The sequence below is a fragment of the Suricata suricatta genome, chromosome 4 (genome assembly GCF_006229205.1).
Source record: "Suricata suricatta isolate VVHF042 chromosome 4, meerkat_22Aug2017_6uvM2_HiC, whole genome shotgun sequence".
Lineage (NCBI taxonomy): Eukaryota > Metazoa > Chordata > Mammalia > Carnivora > Herpestidae > Suricata > Suricata suricatta.
In genome coordinates, this window is record NC_043703.1 from 75,646,238 (window position 1) to 75,669,455 (window position 23,218).

General features: G+C 36.6%; 1 long non-coding RNA gene across 2 annotated transcripts; it reads left to right on the forward strand.

Moving 5' to 3' along the window:
* The first annotated feature begins 506 nt into the window (after positions 1-506).
* On the forward strand, positions 507-15,372 carry LOC115289144. Of its 2 annotated transcripts, XR_003907411.1 has the most exons (3): positions 507-587; positions 13,707-13,779; positions 15,105-15,372. It is a non-coding gene; the product is annotated as an uncharacterized LOC115289144 (long non-coding RNA). The 2 variants fall into 2 exon arrangements; XR_003907410.1 differs by lacking the exon at positions 13,707-13,779 and having other exon boundaries at positions 510-587.
* The last annotated feature ends 7,846 nt before the right edge of the window (positions 15,373-23,218 follow it).

The window sequence follows — 23,218 nt, forward strand, 5'->3', positions numbered from 1 at the left end:
TTTTCCAAATAAAATTATATTTGATGTTCTGGATGGACATACTTTTTAAGGGGACACCAAACTACTAGAACTCCCTATTGCCCTGTGACCCCCAGATGAATCATGAAATTATAAAGAAACAGTGATTTTTAATTTAAAAATTTAATTATTTGAAATGCATATTTCAAGTGTCAAGAAAATATTGTATCGGATACTTAATATACGCACAATCCCAGTTAAAGAAATGTAGCTTTTTCCATATTTATTTATATTTTATTTTTAAGGAAATGATATAAAAATAACAATTCTTCATCTCATGTGTTTTCTACCTTCCCCAATTATAATAATGATTTCTGAGGTACGTTTGCATTCATTGATATTTGCTGTTACTAATCATCATTTGTTATTTTAACTCTACATGATGATACAAATAAGTCTGGTTTACTTACTTCAACTATTGTGTCAGAGATTCTAGAACTGGAATTGACTTCTCTAAGCCTCAGAATCTCAGTAATCATTCTTGCCCTAGCCACTTCACAGCCTGGTGAGAACTGAATGAGTTAACTGTGTGAATGGTCCACATACTATACAGTCTACATGATTATCAGGTAGGGTATGTCCCGTTTACCCCCTTTATCACTGTGCTGAAATTCCAGATGCCTATTTTTATTGTCTCAAAATTATTTAAACTTTGTTTCAATAAACCATCATACCTTCTTTAATAGCAGAGCATATGTAAATAAGCCCTTATTAAAAGCTTTTATACTAATATTGACAGGTCTTATTTTAGCTAAACTTGCTATAGAAACTTAAGTCACCCATTCTACCATCGTGCCCCACTAGCAATAATTAGTTAATTAATTTAAAAAACCTTGCAATGTCTGAGTGGTTTTCGTGGACTGGAGATGGTAGCACAGAATGACGGTCTTTGCCATGCTCCAGGTAACTGCACGCTTCATTTCCGCAAAGCCCTTTCATCTAATCCCATGATACAACAGAACTGAGGGAAAATAGCTAAGTCCTTTAAAAACGGCTTCACTGTTTAGGAGTTTGAGTTTGTAGAGCCCAGGTATTCTACTTTCCATCTGACACTGAGTTCATTTAAGGCCAGAAGTTCTTGAGGTATTTTCCCATGGTCTTTAAGGCTTTAAATAATGTCCTAGACTTCTGGTTGATAAATAATAAAGGTGCTGTGCCACAGCCCTACTATTTATTATGTATAGCCTTGTCTATATTTAGGTCTCTAAACATAAATGTTTAAAACTAAATAAAACCATAGTCACAAAGGTAAAATAATAAGAGCCAAGAAAGAGAGTGGAGATGGGGAAGACATGTACAAAGTGCAGTAGAGAGAACTGCATGAGAAATGCTAGGTTAGAGAAAATCACCGCAGGTGACCTCAAAAATGGTTTCTAAGCTTTCTGGCATCAAAAGTAAAGGAGGAAGTTCAATGCACAATAGAGCTGAGTTGCCAAATAAATCATACCTATGAGTTCTAGAAAAGATACACTTTTCTTGGCCCACTAAGTGCTCAATAAACATCACTTGAAGTGACAAGTAGCAATCTATTGCATAAGTTTAGAATAAACTCTGGCTTCAACTCCAACAAATTCTCCATGTTCATTTCTTATACTGACCTTCAATATGAGGCAACTAGATTGCTGGACACTAGTTCTATAAAGGCTTTTCCAGGGACATCCAAGGTAATAAACTCCAGGCAAGTAATTTATGATACTCTAATGTGATACAGACATAGAGACTTGGGAATCTAAAAGAATGAATAATTAATATGGCCCCTACTTTCCCTTTCCAATGTCCATTTTCTTAGTTGGATTTTTGGTGAAGGATGAGAAGCAAAAAGGAGACTGGAGGAGAAGGATTTTGTATTATCAAAACGATAGACGAAGCTGGAGATGCCAGGGTTGTAGATGACAACCTAATGTAAATCAAGGATGCCTGTTTATATTCTGACCACTTTAAAGATTTTAAGGATTTGTGCAGCCAAAGTACCCAAAGGCAAAATACATAGATCCCCCAAATAACAATTTCAGTTCTGCTCAATTGCATCAGAAGGCCACCTCTCTGAAATCTCTAATTTGTGTGGTAGAGAAGTGGATGAAAGTTAACGTCAGGCAAGTTTTGAGAAGTTACTAATTGTTCATTTCTACCGACATTAACTTTAGCTTTTGGAAAGAACTAAACTTCACATTCTATCACCCCCACACAACTGGATTATTGGGTTTTTTGAAAACATTGTTTAGTACTACCCACTTCAGTAATCCTGAAAAGTCTCTGCCAACTACTGTGGTTTGAGCAGTAATTTGTTTTTAACTCTTCCTGATTAGAGGAATTGGTAAGTATGTTAATTATTCTTTACAATTAGGCCTAAAATATGATGCTGAGATCAAGTTGTCAAGAGAGAGGAGTATTATATTTTTATTTTTATTAACTTTGAAGTGTGCTTATTTACTTATTCAACAAAGATTTATTATATATATAGTTCGTGTCAAAAACCATGCTCAGCCCTGAGGTTACAAGATGAAAAAGATATAGTGCCTTCTCTTAGAAAGTTTTCATATAATTAAAATATAGTGTCAAAACTGCTAAGAAAAAGATAATGCGCCTGCCTGAAGTCACCTTAGCTAATCTGAGACTAGGGCTGGTAGGTAGATGATTCCATAGACTTGGGAAAGAGAAAGCAGAACTTATGCAAAATCAAGGTTATAAGTGAGGGCGTAGTTAATTAGGGAAACTGTAAGTAGTCTCCATTAAAATATACAGTCAAAAGGTAGCCATACCTGTGTTTGGAGAGAAAACACACACTGTTTCTGTGACCTCCAAAAACTCAAGGAGAATATTTACTTGTAGATTGTCCAGGTTGGTGCTGTTCCCAGTTGAATGACAGAAAAAAAAGTTTGAAACCCAGACCTTACGTAATTTTCACAGATAAAGTTTCAAGAATCATACACTGATAATATTTTTCTAAATCTCAAAACAAATTAGGAAAAATCCAATATGAGTGAGAGCCAGTAAAACAACATAAAATTGAATTAGACTAACAGACTGCCAATATTAGAATTATCATAAATACATACAAAATATGTTTAAGGATATGTAAGCAAGAGCAGGAAAATTGATCCAGGAGTTAGATAATATTAAAATAATTACATCTGAAACAAATGCAGCTTGCAGAAAAAAATTCACAATAGAAATTAAAAATTCAAGTGTATCATGTCTAATCAACAGATTAGACAAGAGCTGAAGAAATAGTGAACCCAAAAAATAGTTCTTGAAAACACTTCCCAGAATGTGATACCTGAAGATGCAAAAAAAATAACAGAAAAATGTTTAGATATGGAAGACAAAGTGACCTCATCAGATTTCCAGAAGAATTAATAGAAAACAGGAGATGAATTACTAAGGGTCATTACCTGAGAATGTTCTAGAGCATAAACAATAAAAACAAACAACATGAAGAACGGAAAAGAAGGAAGGAAGGTTGGAAGGAAGACAGGAAGGAAGGACAGACTTCACTATAAGAAAACAACACCATAATGAGGCATCATAACACCATAGATAAAGGAAACACCTCAACAGCATTGGAAAGACATATGCCTTACAAATGAATAACCATTAGACTAGCAGCAAATTCTCCAAAAGCAAAACTGTAAATGAGGGAGGCAAGATATCTTTAATATACTTAAGAAAATATTGGCCAGCATCAATGACCAGCAATTATACATTGGTAAAACTATATTTTAAGAAAAAATGATAAAACATATGTTGTCAGGGAGTAAACATTTTTATACCAATGAATCATTACCACAAAACTCTTAAGGATATACTTCAGGAAGGAAAAAAATAAGCCTCATAGCACAGTCTGAATTTTTTTATAAAGTCACAAAATTAATATGTTAAACATATCAGTTAACATATAATTCAATATTGGGTGTATATAATTAAATCTTTGTCCTATTTAGGTATTTTGTATTTTAATAATGAAACCTTAAATCCTAGACAAAAATAGTATATGACTCAAACGTGACAGAATTTAATTGAAGACATTGTTAAGTATTTTATTACCTGATATGAACTATAGCATTTACCCTTAGATTTTGTTAACTATGCATAGTGAGACGGTTAACATTTAAAACCTATAAAAAATAAAAATAGAAAGGATATGATGGAATGAGTATAAAAACATTCAGTCACATCAAATGAAGAGAAAAAATACAGAAAAACATGCTAAATTGAAAGTAAAATATTAAGTTAATAAAAATTAATCCAAATATAATAGTAACTATAAAAATACAAAAAGACTAAATTCTTTAAGGAAGAGATAAATATAGACAGAATGGACATAAAATATATCATTATATGCTTGTGAAAGTTAAAATATAGATATGCAGAAAGTTTGAAAGTTAAAAAGTGGATAAATATATACCAGCAAATATTAATATAAAGAAAAGTTGCATAACTGTTTTGAAATTAGACAAATAGCTTTTTAAGCAAAAACTATAATCCAAGATGAAAAAGATACTTTATTATGATAAAAGGTTTTATCCAGCCAGAAGACATATAGTTCTAAACTTGAAGACACCAAGTAAAATAGCTTAAAAATAAGTAAAGCAGATATTTAGTATTTCCCATCCAACATGGAAGAAGTTAAGACACTTTCACTCTATCCTAATAACAAGTAAGAAACTGAGTAAACTGAAAATTCAACATTGCTTATTAGAGTTATAAGATAAGTGAAGTCAGAGGGCAAACCACTGCTCCAAAAAGTGAAGAGAAGGACACAAGTGGATACAGAAAAGCATAACTTATCCAAGCATGAATTCAGAGAAGATCCTTGGGGAACAAGTATCAGGGTAGGAAAAACTAAACTGTAATTGATGACATTCTAGAGGCTCAGCGTGGGTAACCTAGAGGAATAAAATCTCCAGGGGAACCCAACACAGTTTTGTTAGTTTTTACCTCCAGGAGCTCTGCCAGATCTACATGGTGAATATCAGGAGAAAACCCCCGCTTGTTTGCAGCAGGAAGAGAGGCAAAGGAATGAGTTTTGAAAGACACAGAGCATTCAGATCTTCTTACTGAAGTATTTCTGGCAGGAGAAACCACTTTAGGAGAGCTTAAAAAACTGGGGGTGATTCAAAATCTAGCCTACTTAGACAAAATAAAATACCCAACTCAGGTCTACTCTAACCTTCAATATGGGGTAAGGGAAACACCCAACAACGTCCTCTAACTAGCCTGTCCCATGTAAGGGGGAGAAAACACAAAAAATCATGCATGAGATTCCCAGTCCAGGGAGACAGCCTCACCAAAAGATGGAGATGTAATCATAGGACTTTAGAAGACTTCTCCCTCCACACCTCATCCCCACATTCCCAAAGGCCTATTAACTTCAATTCATTTTAACAAGTGGATAATGTTCACTTCTCAACAAAAATCACAAGACATACTAAAAGAAAAAAAGAAAGTACCTAGGCACAAAACGTATATCTTTCACCAAAATTAACTCAAAATAAATCACAGACCTAAACATAAAATACGAAAGTATAAGATCCTTAGATCTTGCATCTACCTCTTGAGAATCGCCAAATTATAGAAGATCCTTAATGATCTTTGTTATGGTTATGATTTTTTAGATACAACAACAAAGGCACAATCTACAAAAGACATACTTGATAAGCTGGATTTCATTAAAATTAAAAACTTCTGCCCTGTGGAAGACAATGTGAATAGAATGTGAACACCAGCCACACACTCAGATAAAATACTTGCCAAAGATATATCTGGTAAAGGACTGTTAGCACCCTCCCCATTCAGCCCTCGGTTCATTTTCAATATTCAATAGTCTCTCATGATTTGTGTCCCTCTCTCTCCCCAATTCTCTTTCCCGCTTCCCCTCCCTATGGTCTTCTGTTAGGTTTCTCCTGTTAGATCTATGAGTGCAAACATACGGTATCTGTCCTTCTCCGCCTGACTTATTTCGCTTAGCATGACACCCTCAAGGTCCATCCACTTTGCTACAAATGGCTAGATTTTATTCTTTCTCATTATCATATAATACTCCATTGTGTATATATATACCACATCTTCTTGATCCATTCATCAAGTGATGGACATTTAGGCTCTTTCCATGATTTGGCTATTGTTGACAGTGCTGCTTTGAACATTGGGGTACACGTGCCCCTATGCATCAGCACTTCTGTATCCCTTGGAAATCCCTAGCAGTCCTATTGCTGGGTCATAGGGGAGTTCTACTGATAGTTTTTGAGGAACCTCCATACTGTTTTCCAGAGTGGCTGCACCAGTTTACATTCCCACCAACAGTGTAGGAGGGTGCCTGTTTCTCCACATCCTCGCCAGCATCTATAGACTCTTGATTTGTTCATTTTAGCCACTCTGACTGGCGTGAGGTGGTATCTCAGTGTGGTTTTGATTTGTGTTTCCCTGATGATGAGTGATGTTGAGCATTGTTTCATGTGCCTGCTGGCCATCTGGATGTCCTCTTTGGAGAGGTGTCTGTTTATGTCTTCTGCCCATTTCTTCACTGGATTATTCATTTTTCAGGTGTGTAACTTGGTGAGTTCCTTGTAGATTTTGGATACTCGCTTTTTATTCGATATGTCATTTGCAACTATCTTTTTTCATTCTATTAGTTGTCTATTAGTTTTCTTAATTGTTTCCTTTGCAGTGCAGATGCTTTTAATCTTGATGAGGTCCCAATAGTTCATTTTTGCTTTCATTTCCCTTGCCTTTGGGGATGTATCAAGTAGGAAATTGCTGTGGTTGAGGTCAAGGAGGCTGTTTCCTACTTTCTCCTCAAGGTTTTAATGGTTTCCTATCTCACATTTTTGAGTTTATTTTTGTGTTTGGTATGACCATTGTAGCATGTATCAATATTTAGCTCCTCTTTAGGACTGAGGAAATATTCCATTGTTCAGATACACTACTATCTTTATACACTCACCTACTGATGGACATTTTGACTATTCCCTCTTTTTGGCTATTGTGAATAGTGCTGATATAAACATCCATGTACAAGTGTTTGTTTATGTTTTCAATTCTTTGGGGTCTACTCTTAGAAGTGAAATTGCTGGGTTATATGGCAACTTTATGCTTAACTTTTTTTAACATTATTTTTTAATGTTTATTTGTTTTGAGAGAGAGAGAGAACACACACACACAAGAGTGAGCAGGGAAGGGGAGATACAGAATCCCAAGTAGACTCCATACTGTCAGTGCAGAGCCCAATGCAGGGCTTTATCCCATAGACGGGGAGATAACTTGAGCCAAAATCAAGAATCAGAAGTTTAACTGACTCAGGCACCCCTATGTTTAGCTTTTTAAGAAACCACCTCATTCTTCTCCACAGTGGCTTATTTTCTATTCCAACCAACAATGTACCATGGATTTATGTTTCCTACATCCTATTCAACACTTGCTATTTTTCTTTCTTTCTTTTTTCCTTGTCATCCTCATGGACACAAAATAGTATCTCACTGAGGTTTTCATTTGCATTTCTGGATGACTAATGATGTTGAGTATCTTTTCAAATGCTTGTTAGCCATTTGTATGTCTTCTGTGGAAGACGGTCTATTGTTATTCTTTGCCCATTTCTAATTAGGTGGTTTATTTTGTAATTCAGTTCTAAGAGTTTTTTATATATTTTGGACACTAGCTTTTTTTTAGATTTATGATTTGAATATAATTTCTCCAATTTTATAACTGGTCTTTCCACATTTCTAATAATGTCTTTTAATGTACAAAAGTTTGGAGTGCAAGTATATTTCAACATAAAAAATCAGTCAATGTAATAAATAACATTAATAGAATGAAGAAAAATATCACATAATCATCTCATTTGACAGAAATGCAGAAAAAAGCATTTCAAAAAATCAAACATCCTTTCCTAATAGACACTCAGAAACTAGGAATACATAAACATGATAAAGTCATTTATGATAAACCCATAGCTAACATCATACTCAGTGGTGGAAGACTGGCAGTTTTCTCCTAATATCAGGATCAAGGTAAGAATCCCTGTTTTCATCATTGCTACTCAACATTGCACTCCAAGTTCTAGCCAGATAAATTAGGCAAGAAAAAGAATAATAAAAGGTATCCAAATTGGAAAGGAAAAAGTAAAATTGTCTTTCTTCATGATGATATGATCCCATGTATAGGAAATCCCAAAGCCACACAAAAACTACAACTAACAAATAATTCAGCAAATTTCAGGGTATAAGATTCAACCACACAAATATCAGTGTTTGTATGCATCATTAATAACCATTCACAAAGAAAATTAACAATTCCATTCACAATAACATCCAAAGAATAAAGTGCCTCTAAATAAATGTAACTAAATAGATGAAAAATGTGTACCCTGAAAACTACAAAGCATTGCTGAAATAAATTAAAGAAGTAAGTAACTAAAAAACATCCCATGTTCTGTCCAAAATTATCTATAGATTTAATGCAAGACCTGTTGAAATTCCAGTGTTTGTTTGTTTGTTTGTTTGTTTGTTTAAGAAATGGTAAATCAGGGGCACCTGGGTGGCTCAGTTGGTTAAGCATCCAACTCTTGATTTCACCTCAGGGCAGAATGTCACAGTCATGAGATCAAGCCCTACATCGGGCTCTGCATTCCAACAAGGTGGTTGCTTCAGACCCTCTATCTCCCTTCCTCTGCCCCTCCCCTGCTCACACTCTCTCTTTCTCTCTCTCTACAAAAAAATAAATGTTACAAAAAAAGAAGAAATAGTAAATCAGCTCATCAAATTCGTTTGGAATTGCAAGGAGTCCCAAATAGCCAAAAGAATCTTGAAATAGAAGAATAAAGTTAGAGGACTCACACTTCCTAATTTTAAAACTTGCTACAAAGCTATAGTGACCAAAGCAATGTAGTACTATATAAGGGTGATATTTAGAATAATGGAATAGAACTGATAGTCCAGAAATCAACCATACATCATTTGCCAAATGATATTTGACAAGGGTGCTAAGGCCATTCGATGAAGAAAGAAGAGTCCCGTCAAGCAGTGGTGCTGAGACAACCAAAAATTCACATGCAAAAGAATGAACTTGGACTCTTATCCGATACTGTGTACACAGTTTAACTCACAACCAACCAACAACCTAAATAAAAGAGCTAAAACCATAAAAATCTTAGAAGAAAGCAGAGGAAAATGTTCATGACCTGGGTTTGGCAATAGATTCAGAGATACAACACCAAAAGTAAAAGGGAAAATTTAAAAAGATAAAGATAATTGAGACTTCATGAAAATATGATTTATTTTTATGTTACTGAGATGACTGTGACAAGAATGTCATCAATATCCTTAAAACTACAACGAAGGAAATTAGAATAATGAGCATCTTCCTTCACTGACAAAAAGAAAAAAATGAACTTGAGCAGACACTTTGAGGGCCCTGTGCGCATCCCTTGGCCGGCCAGTGTGGAGGCAGATTTTCAACCACGTCTGTCTGCATCTTTGTGCCAGGGGCCCTTCCGTTCCTGAGCCATGGAAAGCCACTCTGATCCCAGCAACACAGGTGGGAGGTGAAGGGAATGAACACCCAGGGAGTAGCCCTTAATCCACTTCCAGAAGTTGTTTAATTACATCAACGCTGCTGTATTTTGATGGGAAGTTTCTAAGGTGTATGTTTTGCAATATATTGCTGAGTTTCTCGTGGGATTAACTTCCAGTCGCCCACTCTTTTAGTAGACTGAATAATGCGCATTTTATTGGCTGTCTGCACGTCCCTGCTCCTCTTATCATCATCCTGCCCACCACTCCCACCTCAAAAGAAAACTATATGCATTCAAACCCTGGTCTCAGGGTCAATTTCTTGAGGAATTTACACTACATCAGACTGAACAAAACAACAACCACAACTTTTTACTGAGTCCTATCTAATACAAGGTTTCATCTTAAACATTAGGAATCCAGTAGTGAATGAAACACTACATATGACTACATGTGACTCTTGAAGTCACAACATATTTTAATATCATTATAGTTACTAACTTATTAAAACACCAAGAATTTAGAGATCATTCTATAAAATATACCTGTAAGAGTGTTAATATACTTACCTCAAACAGCTAAATGTACAGATGTGAAAAGAAAACCTATAGCAGCATAAAACCCTAGAATTTGGAGGATGAGGTAAGTCTTAGTAACAGCTGGTCTTCTGTTGTAGACTCATGACTGGAAACATCAGCCTAAAACAAATGCAGGAACATACAAATTAGACACAAAGCCTTATATTATTGGATTGTGAGTATCACTGTCACATGACTTGAACAAAAGTAAACAAAGGCTTTATGCTTTTACATCATCCCCCTTCAAATTCTGTCACATGCCCCCAAAGTAACAACATCCCCATACCCATAAACAGTTATAGATGCATAAGAAGAGGTAGTCATTTGACGGAAGAGGTAGTCACAATGCATGAACTTATAGATACATTCCAACTGTACCTTTGAGAGCCCAGTTTCAATCACAGATGCACGGCACCTGAGCCAGGGCCACACACACTCAAAAACAATTCTCTGAGCCTCCTACAGCTTCCCTCTTTCCAATCATGCAAAGATACATAAGATGGGAGCCTAGGAGAGTCACCGAACACCATTAAAAACTCCAGGAACCCCCATCTAACCAGTTTGAAGAACCAGGTTCCTGTCTGCTGCCCAGTGCCCTTATATTTTGACAACATGCTTTCTTTTATGAAGACCTCAGGGAATAACTAGAGCCTTTTATTGTTTAAGGCAAGAGTTTGGCCAACAAAGAAAACTCTACAAAACAGAATAAGATGTGGTTGACCCAAATGGTAAGGAGGTGTCAAAGGCAGGGGAGGAATTCAGAAATTCTCTTCAAAATCATCCTTCTGAATTTGTTTATTCATAGAATCAGTTTCACAAGAAACAAGCTCTTTCTTGACCTCCCCTTTCTCCCCAACAAAAGTTGTATTTTCCTTCCCCTTAGACAAGTATGATCGCTTAGACAGACATAATCATCATAAAGAGATAATAAAATGTTTAAATATTTCTTTGGTTTCAAGCTCTGAAGAAACTACTCACAGAAAGTTTATATAATATTCTTCCTGTGAAATCTCAGAGTATAAGAAAGCCCTGGGCCCAGGCCAAAATAAGAAGTGTTGAGGTACCCAAAAATGACTTGGCTAGTCAGGAAGGTAAGAAAGTCTGGGATTAAAGCACTTTTCATAAAGTGTTCATTGGCTTCCTTAGAATAGTTATCTTCCTGTTAGCAACATAACATGAGGGAGCCAACATGTAAGGACCCTGCTGTTTCTCCCACCAATAACTGTTTTCCTTCAGTTCATTTATTATGTAAGAACAGCAGAACTCTCCAGATGGGACCAAGGGACAGAGTCTAGACATCATTTATTGGCCACTGGCTAGTGGAAACAAGTCTGCAACATCGACACTTTCCTCCTCTTAGGCTCTCCTCACCCCCCGCCAATCTACCACTTGTTTCATATTGCACACTCTGAAACGTTAAGTGACTCTGACACTTGGAATTACTCAAACACTGAAAAGATATTCCCAACTGTGTCGGGGATGGCTGCTCCATTTTCCTGAGAGTCTGACTCTGGCAAGTTGCTTCATCAGAAAGGCCTGCAATTACTATCATTTCTGTGATTTGTTTTCCTGGCAGCCACAGAAAGTTGCTTGCTAGCAAGGAGCAAATGAACTAGGAGTTGATCACGATGCACCCAGGAGCAGCTATCTCCCCCGCCCCCACTCTGGCAATGTACTGACAGATTCTTCTGGTCTTCAACTTGTTTTACTTCATCCATTTCAAAAAACTTACCCAATTTTTACTCAGTACAACACCATACAAATACAAAGTCAAAATAAAATAAACTGACATTCAGGCCAGTTCAGATCACTTCTGTGTGAACTGGCCATCGCTTACCTCTCTGTCTTCATTTCTCATCACTCCCCCCCTCACACTCTCTGCTCAACCATACAGGGCTTTTCCCAACCCCACCCCACTGCCCCAGTGCTCTGGAGATTTCTGCCTCCTGCTCTGGGCACACACCATTCTCATTGCTTGGTGGGCTCTTCTCTAGATCTTCCTCTGGCTAATGTCTACTTAGCCTACACATCTTGGCTTAGATTCCCAGACTAACCTAAGACTAACTTAAGTGTTCCTTCAAACCACTCCCATGGAGCAAGGTGCTTCTCATACCATTATGATTTATGCCTAGGCTTAATGGCAGCAGATATTTTGTCATTGTGTTTCTGAAGCATTACATCATTGCAGTACACAGTAGGCACCCAAAAAATGCTTGTTGAATGTACCAATGGATGGGTAAGAGTTATGAAGGAATTATCATCCAGTGCCTGTTCCTTTTAAGTCCTTACTGAACTTGGTAACTCTGAAATAGTACAGAGTTCCTTTAGTGTTAAAAATTCTATAATTATCAAGGTTTACATGAAATTTCCAAAATGTTAGTTTATAATATGTTTCTAAAAAAAGCTTCTGTGGTTAAACAAATTTATGAAAGTCTTAAAGTGACACAGACTTCTTTATTTCAGAAAGTCTCAGAACCTTCAACAAAACTAATAATCAGTGTAAATCTCCAAAAGCTTTCTGTGTGAAGTATTGTCCAAGTTTGCTTGGAATGAAGTATCTCTTCATCACACACACACTCATTCAACAATTACTTACTAGTTGTCTATCTCGTCCCTGGCTTGTGCGTGGTCTTGAAGAGAATTAGTAAGTAGATGGGGTCCTTGTCTTCAAAAAACTGTCTGTCCAGCCAGGGCGACAGACTATTAACAGTGAAACACATAATCAAAGCAACAGATGAGTAAGAGAAGTTTAGAAGATCTTCCATTAATGTTACCAAAAGAATAAAATGTTTAATGAAATAATGGGAAGTCAATGGCTTCTTCAGAAAGACTAAAGACAGAATTTCCCAGAAATAGGAAAAAGCAGGTATGCCACCAGACATAGACAAAACTTCGTACATTCAAGGCCATGAAGGAAGTTCACGGGGCTAGAGCCTGAGGAATAGAGAGAAGGTGTGGTCAGAAGTGAGGCAAGAGGAAGGCAGGGCCATGTGCTTCCAACGTAATGCTAATTAAAATGGGAAATATTACAGGATATTAAGCAGAGGACGTATAATCTGAATGGTGTTTTTTACATATCATTCTGGTACCTTCATTTGTCATCTTTAAATTTATTATTAAAGAACTGAGAGAAATTCAGAAAAATTAATGAAGTGCAAAACAAAAGTGACAAAAATTAGCAATGAAATCAACATAATTACTGTGATATTGAGAAGCAGATCCTGCCAAAAGTTGTAGTTTACATAAAGAATGAGATAAATTCGAAAAAAGAACTGATGAATGGCTCTTTAAAAGACTGTAGGATAATCTCAATACAAGAAAGTAAATCCTATGAACATTTGTGAAGATTTAAATTCCCTGCTGACATTGACAAATATTGTGAAAACGTATAATATACCACATCCATGAGTGCATGGCCTGAACTCTTACAGCTTGGGTAGGAAAGAAAGTCCACAAAGGTTACTCGAAGTTGACAGTGATCCTAAAAGTTTACGAGTAACCAATGATGTGTTGTGAAACTCCAAGTAACTCTTCTAATTTATTTCAACCAACCATGTTAGAAAAAAAGACTGAATTGTTTTTTTCTTTCCTATTTTCTCTATAGAGCCTGGGTTTTCAAATTAGATGCCATGTGACAAGTCAAAAAACAAGTCAATTAGGAAGGGCATGGTATAAAGGTGTGTTCTCTGGCTTTGATGATGTTTGTAAAGTTTTTGTCAGCTTTTTAAGATTTATAATTTGGGGTGCTTTTTCTCTCTATCTTAACAAATATCTGCTTTTGTAATGACACTATATCTTTGTGTTATTATCCCTAAAGAGGGCACATTGAAACCTGGGTCTACCCCAATATAGAGATGTGAGATGGTCTTGTAGGATCAAGGAACTTGAAGAATTGTCTCTGGATGTGGAATGGAGAGATAGAGGGGAACAGAATATACAAAAGGAAACATGATAAAACAACAAATCACAACTCTTAAAATGTCCTTTTCATTGTTTAAAAGTTACATCTAAATTAAGGGAGCAGGTCAAAGAAGAAAACAGAGCAATTGAGGGCTTAACAGGCTATTTGAAACAGGTGGGAAGAAAAGACCACCCACATTTCCCTGTTAATTGGGCAAAAACCTCAACAAATGTTCTAGGCATTTTGATATTAACTTTCCTTTGTAGATTTCACATACTGTATCATGAGAATAGTATCCATCTTATTAATTAAAAGAATATATTATATTCCAATGATATTTGAAAGAAATCACAGAAGAAAATATCATGACATATAAATAATAATAATAATTTCAAAAGAGCTAGTTTTGCCCTTAGAAATTTCATAACCGGAGGTTAAACACAGTGCAAGTGATACAGGGACAAGGTTTGAGATTTTGTGGGATTATATCATGAAAAGCAATTCTAGAAAATCTAATATGGTGTAAAATGTGGTGCAAACATTATATTTACCCAAGATGCACAGAGCAGAAGACAAAAATGAGAATACAGAGCAGGAAGGTGTGGGATTTACATTGAGTTTTATTTTTTCAATGTGACAAATCCATTGGTAAAAAATGATATTTCTAATTAAGGACAAGATGACAATTACTTCCTTTGCTTTACTGAAAATGATAAACTATATATTGCACATTGTAAATATTATATGGGTGTGTAACTCAACTAGTGCAAAGCCAGAATCATTGTAAAATTTAATTTTGTAAAGTAAAATGTAATGGAGGACTGTAGAAAGTCCCTGTTGGAGTGTTTAAAATGTTCATATAATCTCCCCAGGGGTGGGGACGGTGGAGGCGTGGGCTGACAGCAAACAATATCGTGAGAAGCCTCATAAATTAAAAGATTTTAATACAAAACTATTTAGATTTAAAAGACTCACATGTAGAGACTATCCTCAGATTTCAAAGTTAAGTTTACGTGCTTTGGAATAAGTAACATATTTGCATAGTTTGTAAATCCAAAGAAACAGGACTTTCTACAATAACAGGTCTTCCTCCTGTTCCAGCCTCCAGGTCTCCAGTTCCCTTCCCCAGAAGAAGCAAACATTGCCAGTTTCTTACAAATCATTCCAGAGATATTTTATTCATTCTAAGTATGTATGTACATTTTATGCCTGTTTCTGGACAACTTCTGGACAACTGCATAAAACTTTGTGCTCCTTGTTTATTCACTGGACATACAAGGAATAATTTTACATCATTACTTAAAAAATTCAAGTTTGTTCTTATGGATGAAGAATAGTTGATAGTATAGATAAAAAAAGAAAAGAGCAAGTCTCCTATTTTTTTTATAATAGTTTATTGTCAAATTGGTTTCCATATAACACCCAGTGCTTCTCCCCACAAGTGCCCTCCTCCATGACCATCACTCCCTTCCCTCCCCCTCCCCCTTCAGTCCAGGGTTTGTTTTCAGTATTCAGTAGTCTCTCATGATTTGTGTCCCTCACTCTCCCCAGCTCCTCTTTCCCCCTTCCCCTCCCTATGGTCCTCTGTTAGGTTTGTCCCGTTAGACCTATGAGTGCAAACATATGGTACCTGTCCTTCTCTGCCTGACTTATTTCACTTAGCATGACTCCCTCTAGGTCCAGCCACTTTGCTACTCCTATTGATGGAAATCTAGACAGGACAAGGTTTACCTACTTTTAAAATATATTATTGGATCTAGAATGATTAAAAGTGGCACAAGTATTATTAAATAAATCAGTGAAAAAGGCTAATGAGGTCCAGAAACAAAATCTTGCTGTTTTTATTTCATATCTTATTAAATATACTGTAAGACAGTTTCTCTTTTACAATGGTATCATAAGTTGGGTCTTCTTTTTCTATATAGATTCTGCATGTAGTCTATATATTGGTTCCAAATGCCCCTACCTATTGTTCTAAACGTTTTCAAGAAAATAGGATTTGTCTAGATATGGTATCATCTGATCTTCCAGTAAACAAAATTGTGCCACCCCTTTTCCAATTTTAATTTCTTTAACTTCATTCTCTTATCAGACTGCATTGGCTTCTATCTCCAGAATAATGTTAAATCAAAGCACACATTTTGAACCTCTCTCTTATTTTTTTCTTAGTGAGATATAATTGACATATAACATTGTATTTATTGTGAAATGATAACCACAATAGGTTTAGTTAACATCCATCAGACTTAGGTATAGTTTTTTTCTTATGGAGAGAACCTTTAAGATTTACTCTCTCAGCAATTTTCAGACATACAATACAATATTATTAACTGTAGTCACCATGTTATACATTATATCCTCAGGTCTTATCTTATGACTGGAAGTTTGCACCCTTCGATGACCTTCACCACCCACCCTGCAGCCCCTACCTCTAGAGACCACCCATCTGTCCTCTGTATCTGCTAGTTTGATTTTTGTTTTCATTGTTTTGTTTTGTTTTTAATTTTTTTTTTGAGAGACAGAGAGAGAGAGTGAGAGCAGGGGAGGGTCAGAGAGAGAGGAAGACACAGAATCTGAAGCAGGCTCCAGGTTCTGAGCTAGCTGTCAGCACATAGTCTGACACGGGGCTCGAACCCACTAACCGTGAGATCATGACCTGAGCTGAAGCCAGACGCTCAACCCGACTGAGCCACCCATGTGCCCTGTTTTGTTTTTAAATTCTATATATTGACTACACCGTACTGTATTTGTCTTTCTCTGTCTGACTCATTTCATTTAGCATGATGTCCTCAAGGTCCATCCATGTTGTTGCAAATGGCAAGATTTCATTCTTTTTTATGGCTGAATAAAATTTCACTGTATATGTATAACATCTCCCTTATCCATTCATCCATTCATAAACACTTAGGTTGCCTCCATGTCTTAGGTATCATTATATAATGCTGCAATGACCAGAGGGGGTACATATATCTTTTTGAGTTAGTGTTTTCTTTTCAGATAAATACCCAGAAATAAAATTGCTGGAAGGTATGGTAGTTCTACTTTTAATTTTGTTGAGGAAACTCCATACTGTTTTCCATAGCAGATGCACCAATTTACATCTCCACCAACAGTACACAAGGATTTCCTTTTCTCTGCATCCCTGCCAACACTTGTTATTTCCTGTCTTTTTGATAGGAGCCATTTTTAGCAGGTATGATATGACATCTCACTGTAGTTTTGATTTGCATTTCTCTGATGGTTAGTAACGTTGAGCACCTTTTCCTATACCTGTTGTTCATTTGTAGAACTTCTTTGGGAAAATGTCTATTCAGCTGCTCTGCCCATTTATTACTTGGATTGTTTGTTTGTTTAAGCTACTGAGTTATATGAGTTCTTTTTATATTTCAGATATTGCTTCCTTATCAGATATATGATTTGAAAATGTTTCCTTCCATTCCATAGGTTGTCTTTCATTTTAATGATGGTTTCCTTTGCTGTGTAGAAGCTAATTAATTGGATGTAGTCTTACTTGTTTGTGTTTTTGTTGCCTTGGCTTTTGTTGTCAAATCCAAAAAATCATCACTAAAACCAATGCCAGTGAGATTACCACCTATGTTTTCTTCCAAGAATTCTATAAATTCGGGTCTTAATGTTCAAGTCTTTAGTCGATTTAGAGCTAATTTTTGTGTATGGTGTAAAATAATGGTCCAGTTTCGTTCTTAAGAGCATGAAGCTCTCCAGTTTTTCTAATACTATTTATTGAAGAGATTGTCCTTTCTCTATTATATATTCTTGGCACCTCTGTCAAAAATTAATGGACCATATATGCATGGGTTTATTTCTGAACTCTATTTTGTTTTGTTGATCTGTCTATTTTCATGCCATTACCATACTGATTTGATTACTATAGCTTTGTAATATAATTTGAAATCAGGAAGGATATTGCCTCCAGCTTTCTTCTTCTTTCTTAAGATTGCTTTTGCCATACAAATTTCAGGATTATTTGTTTCATTTCTGTGAAAAGTATCATTGAAGCTTTGATAGGAATTGCATTGAATCTATACATTGCTTTAGGAGTATAGATATTTAACTCCTATCTCTTATTTTAATGGGCATGGTTTTAGTAGTTCTCCTTGTTAATCATTATACTAACTTTAGGGTTATTGTAAACATATTTTACATATATTCATGTCAATGAAGCATACATCTATACTTGTTTTATCAGGAATTTTATTTTTGTCAAGGTTTGATATCAATTTTTATAGTATTGAGGGAGATTATTATATGAATTTTCTTAGATTTATTAATATAGAAGTAGAGTTAATAGATTGAGGAGTTTTATACAGGCTGTATTCCTGAAATAAACCCATTGATCATGGTATATTATTCTTTCAATATGCTTCTAGGTCCTATTTGTTAACACTTTATTTAGGTTTTGCACTGATATTCACAAAATGTTAGCATCTTGTTCATCTTTAATCAGCTGTGGCTCTGAGGTCAATGTGCAGAGCACTCACTGGGCTGGGTGGAGCACTCCTTGGGCAGGGTGGCTTGTTGTGGTAGGACCTCCTGCCAGGTGCCCCAGTGTTTCCAGGTGGGGAGTCTCCCGACTCTGCAGGGACAGGTGCCCTGTCTGGGCTGTTGTGCTCACTCAGCGGGACTCTTGTTCCATTCTCTTAGCTGATGTCATCAGCAGGACTTCCGTATGATCCAGGGGAGAAATAGGACTACCTGGGTTCTCTTCTACCCTGTTAAGTGTCAGGAAACACCAGGCCTGGTTGCCTTCTGTTACCAAATAAGACATGGGCCAACCAGCCCCTGTGGTGTTCCTCTCCTCGTGGGGTCCCTAGTCAGTCTGCCTTCTTCATCCCTCCTCTTAGAATTCTCTTTGGGTTGTGTTTTGCATTGTTTCCAGGATTTATCATTGTATGTAACTAGAAGAAGCAGGAACAGATGACTCTAGACCATCCAGTTCAGACTGGAAGCATCCAAGGACATGCTTATCCAAGACCTACGGGTTTTCAGCATTATTATTTAATTAACTGTATGAAAATTATCTTCTTACAACACCCATAATTGTGATATCATTCATATGTAGCAATCTCAGTGACAGCAGAGTTATGTAGGAAAACAGACTTTCTCCATCTATCCCTTTGATATATGTATTTTTAAAGTGGGCCTCCATTCTATGGAACTACCACCAAGAAAACGATTGAAGAAGTGCACAGGTTCCACTTGTTTCTAAATGTCAGTGAATTTCACTTCTTGTTTCTGGTTAAAACTTCTGTGTCATTATAGCAAACAAACTTGACTTTTAATTTTTTCATTTCTAGTAAACCACTAATGAAAATTTCCCATCCATATTCTTTTTTCCTATGTGGATGCTTTTTTCTTGTTAGCATGACATCCCATAATAATTGTATTACTATGACATCACATAGCATGGACCTTTTCATGTCCTCAAGATCCTACAAAAAGCTCACGTGCTTGTATAGACCAGGTCCTTTCTAACAAGTTTTAAGGTGTGGGCTTTGTATCAATACTACACTTTCACGCTTGATAATACATAAAATGATGGCCATCAGTGGAAATCTGTGATTTCTTGATACCATTTTTGGTTCATGTAGAAGGGTCACAAATGTGACTCTAGTGAGATGTGTGATGGCACATAGTGCTTCTTTATTTCTTGGGGCTGATCTAATTTCTCAATCTGCTGAATTTAGTCTGTTGACTAAAGGATGTAAGTACATCCTCAGTTTTCAGTATGTCTTCTTGCTTCTCTCCTAGACAACATCTGGGTGTTTGGGGTGTTTGGGGTGGACTTTCCATATTCTTGTTGCGGCATGAGTGGCCAGAGAGCAAGGTTGCTGTGGGGAGGTGATCTGGCCTAGTCCCTCAGCCCACAATCACTCTGATGTTCCAGGCTCCATGACCCTGGGCACTGTGATGGCTCTCCTTACTGAGACCGATGGTCCCAGCCACCTGTCGCACATCTTGAAGATTTAGCAAATCTCGTTTGGTCTCAAGCTCAGGATCATTCATTCCTTCACCACTTTCTGCAGGAATTTTTAAAAATTTCTAGTACATCATACACAGGCAATTGGAACCAGAAGATGGTCTGTTTTGCCTCAGTGCTTCTGCTCACTGTGCATTATGCTAGATACAAACATGAGCACAACTTCTCCTGGAGTCAATCATCCCCCCAGCCAGTAAAGAGGACAAATCAAGAGATTTCCATGCCGGACAGTACATCATGGGGAATATAGTCAATAATATTACATTAACTTTATATGGTGACTAATGGTAACTAGACTTATAAGGGTGATCATTTTGTAATGTACATAAACTTCAAATCACTATGTTGTATGCCTGAAACTGACATGATGCTATATTTCAATATACTTTAATTTAAAAAAAGAAGAGATTTCCAAAGTAACATGCCTGTTATACATGGATGTACTTACTGGTTTGACTTATTCTGCCTTCCCTTTGGAAGCACTTTCTTTACCCACAACTGTACCCTAGAGCCCATTATTAGTCAAAATATTCAGCTTACATAACATCAGTTGGGATGTGTGAGGTGCATGTATGCATTCCAACTTTGAAAGTGACGAGAATAAAATTAGCAACGTTAGGTTTAATAATAATAAATATCGCATTGTCATTTTCCTGCCACAGGGATACTTGAGGCATGTTCAAACATTTATCACTATCTAGTACCCAGGTTTCATAAAGTACTTCCCTGTCATCCCTAATTAATTCTACCTTTCAACAAGAAATTCAGGATTGGCTGCTACTGTTATCCCACTCTTACATGTCAGAGAACTGAAGCGGAGAGATTAATTAAATGACTTACCCAGATACCCTTAGGCTATGTTGGCAAACGGTTTCTGAGCAGGGCTGCTGGCACAGATGCCCCAAAAGGTGGAAATTTAAGCAACCCTATTCCAGCAGGGGGCACCAGCTACATTACAAATTTGGGTACACTCTAGCTTTCTGCTCTTGGAAATCTTACAAGATGGTCTACCCAAGAAGAAAATCAACCCAAGTATCATGGATATGGCGGCCTTTCCCTACATCTCTGACACAGTACAAGTACAGTTCTTGGGTTTTAAACAGACTACAAATCAATAAACACCTTCCCAAGATATTTTAAGAGTTCAAGACAGGAGTCCTTGTCCCCAAAGCTCAATCCATTATGATGCCTAGCATCTCACAGTTACACTTTCATCCCTTTGGGTTTTAAGACTTTGGGGACTTCATTTTTAAAAGGCTGTAATAAAAATCTCTAACAAAGACAACTCCCTTGGTTGATATGCTGCTGTCAGTGCTCACGGAAATCTCAGATAAGAAGGAAACATAAGAAAGAAGAGCACATGGTTACAGGATGGGAAAGAGGGTATACAATAAGGTGATATACGGACCCCAAAAACAACACCCTGCTTCACACCCTTGCTTGGGGTTATGTCTTCTAGGTTTTGTGAATTCTAAACTCTTGCCTCTTTATGTCTTATGATTTAATAAAAAGATCTTAGACCTGAGTTCAAACTGTAGGTCCACTGAGAGGCTACAGGAAGTGCTCAATAATATTTGGGTTTCTTTCCTTACATTAAAAGAAAAACTCATTCAAACAGCTTAGGAAAATTCTCTTTAATTTATAACAAATGGACAAACTGATACAGCAAGCAAAAGAGAATGCCCCAGACCAGCGCTTCTTCAGTTTTAATATGAGTACAAATCATTTGAGGATTTTGTTAAAATGCAGATTCTTGTTTTGAAGGTTTGACAATGGGTCTAAGATTCTACATTTTTTAACAACTCCCAGGTGTGACCAATATTGATGGTCCTTGTAGAACGTGTACTGTGTAAGAAGATGGTCCAATATCCTAGGGTTTCAGAGACATGTGTTTGAAAGCATTCTAGAAGTCACCCAGATAACCTCTCCCTTGTCCCATCTAAGAGCCATTTTCAAAAAGGGCTCTCATAGAAGCAAAATGCATAGATAATCTAAGGTTTCAACTCCAACTGAAAGATAATATCTGATGCATGAGTTACTCCTGGTTCTTGGACAAAATGGGAGTAAGACAAAAGTCCCCCGACTCTGCCTTTTAAACTTTTTTTATATTCTTTACAGTAATATCATGTCAAAAGTCGAGACCTCTACTTATGCAGGAGGACTGTTTTTAATCTAGAAAATCACTAAAGCAGATGTTCAGCCTTCATTTTCTTTTAAAGATATACTAATAGAAATAGCCCTTAAAATTGCATTATAGCAAGCTGATTCAATATTGGAAAGCTTATTCTGGACTAACTCCTCGTGTCAGTAGTATCAATATATTGTGCTGGCTGCAGAGAAGGGGGAAAGAGGGGAGAAGAATATCCTAGATGGAGAAAGACAAAGAAGACATATTGAGCAATGTATTGAGCAATACATACCATATGTTACACAGTGTACTAAATGTGGTCCTCCTAATATATCTATGAGGTAGATAATATTAGCTCCATTTTACAAATATGGAAACTGAGGCTCAAGGAATTTAAGCAAATTGCTCAGGTTTGCACAATCCATGAAGCTGACTCAAGCCAAGCTCTTCAGATTCTAATTCCTGTGCTTTTCTCACTCTACCAAAAATACTTCCTTGGAACCAACAGTCACAAACTCTCAAGGTGTTCCCATATAACTAGACAAATCATAGGATACTGGTGATCTCGACAGTTCTTCGAATGTTTGTTATGTATCTCCACACATTTCAAACTAAAACTGCCCTTTTTAGTATAGTTTTTTTTCTTTTTTTGGTAAATGAAGTTTAAGAATGCATGTACGCATACCTATACAAAGGTCAAATTCGTTAAATACATTTAAGAGCTTATTTGAGCTAGGTACTCTGCTGGGTACACAGAACAAGAAGCAGATGAGGAATGTTAAGTCTGATCATCATTCTGTATGGAGGCGAAGTTGATTCTCAATGGCCTACAATGATGTCAAAGGAAAGGGGTAACTTTGTTTGATCCACCCAAAAATAGGTCTTCTCTTACTCATCCACTGAAGTTACAGCTCAAGGATGGACATGAGATTTGCCCTCCAAAAGCACTGGCTCAGTTAAGACGCAGACCATGCTATATTCTTAATGCCAGCAGCATTTTCCTGTAAGGGCAGTCCTTGAGCTTCAAGATACACCAGTATTCCCCTCCCTCATTAAAACATAAATTTCCAGGCCCACCCCTAGTTTCTG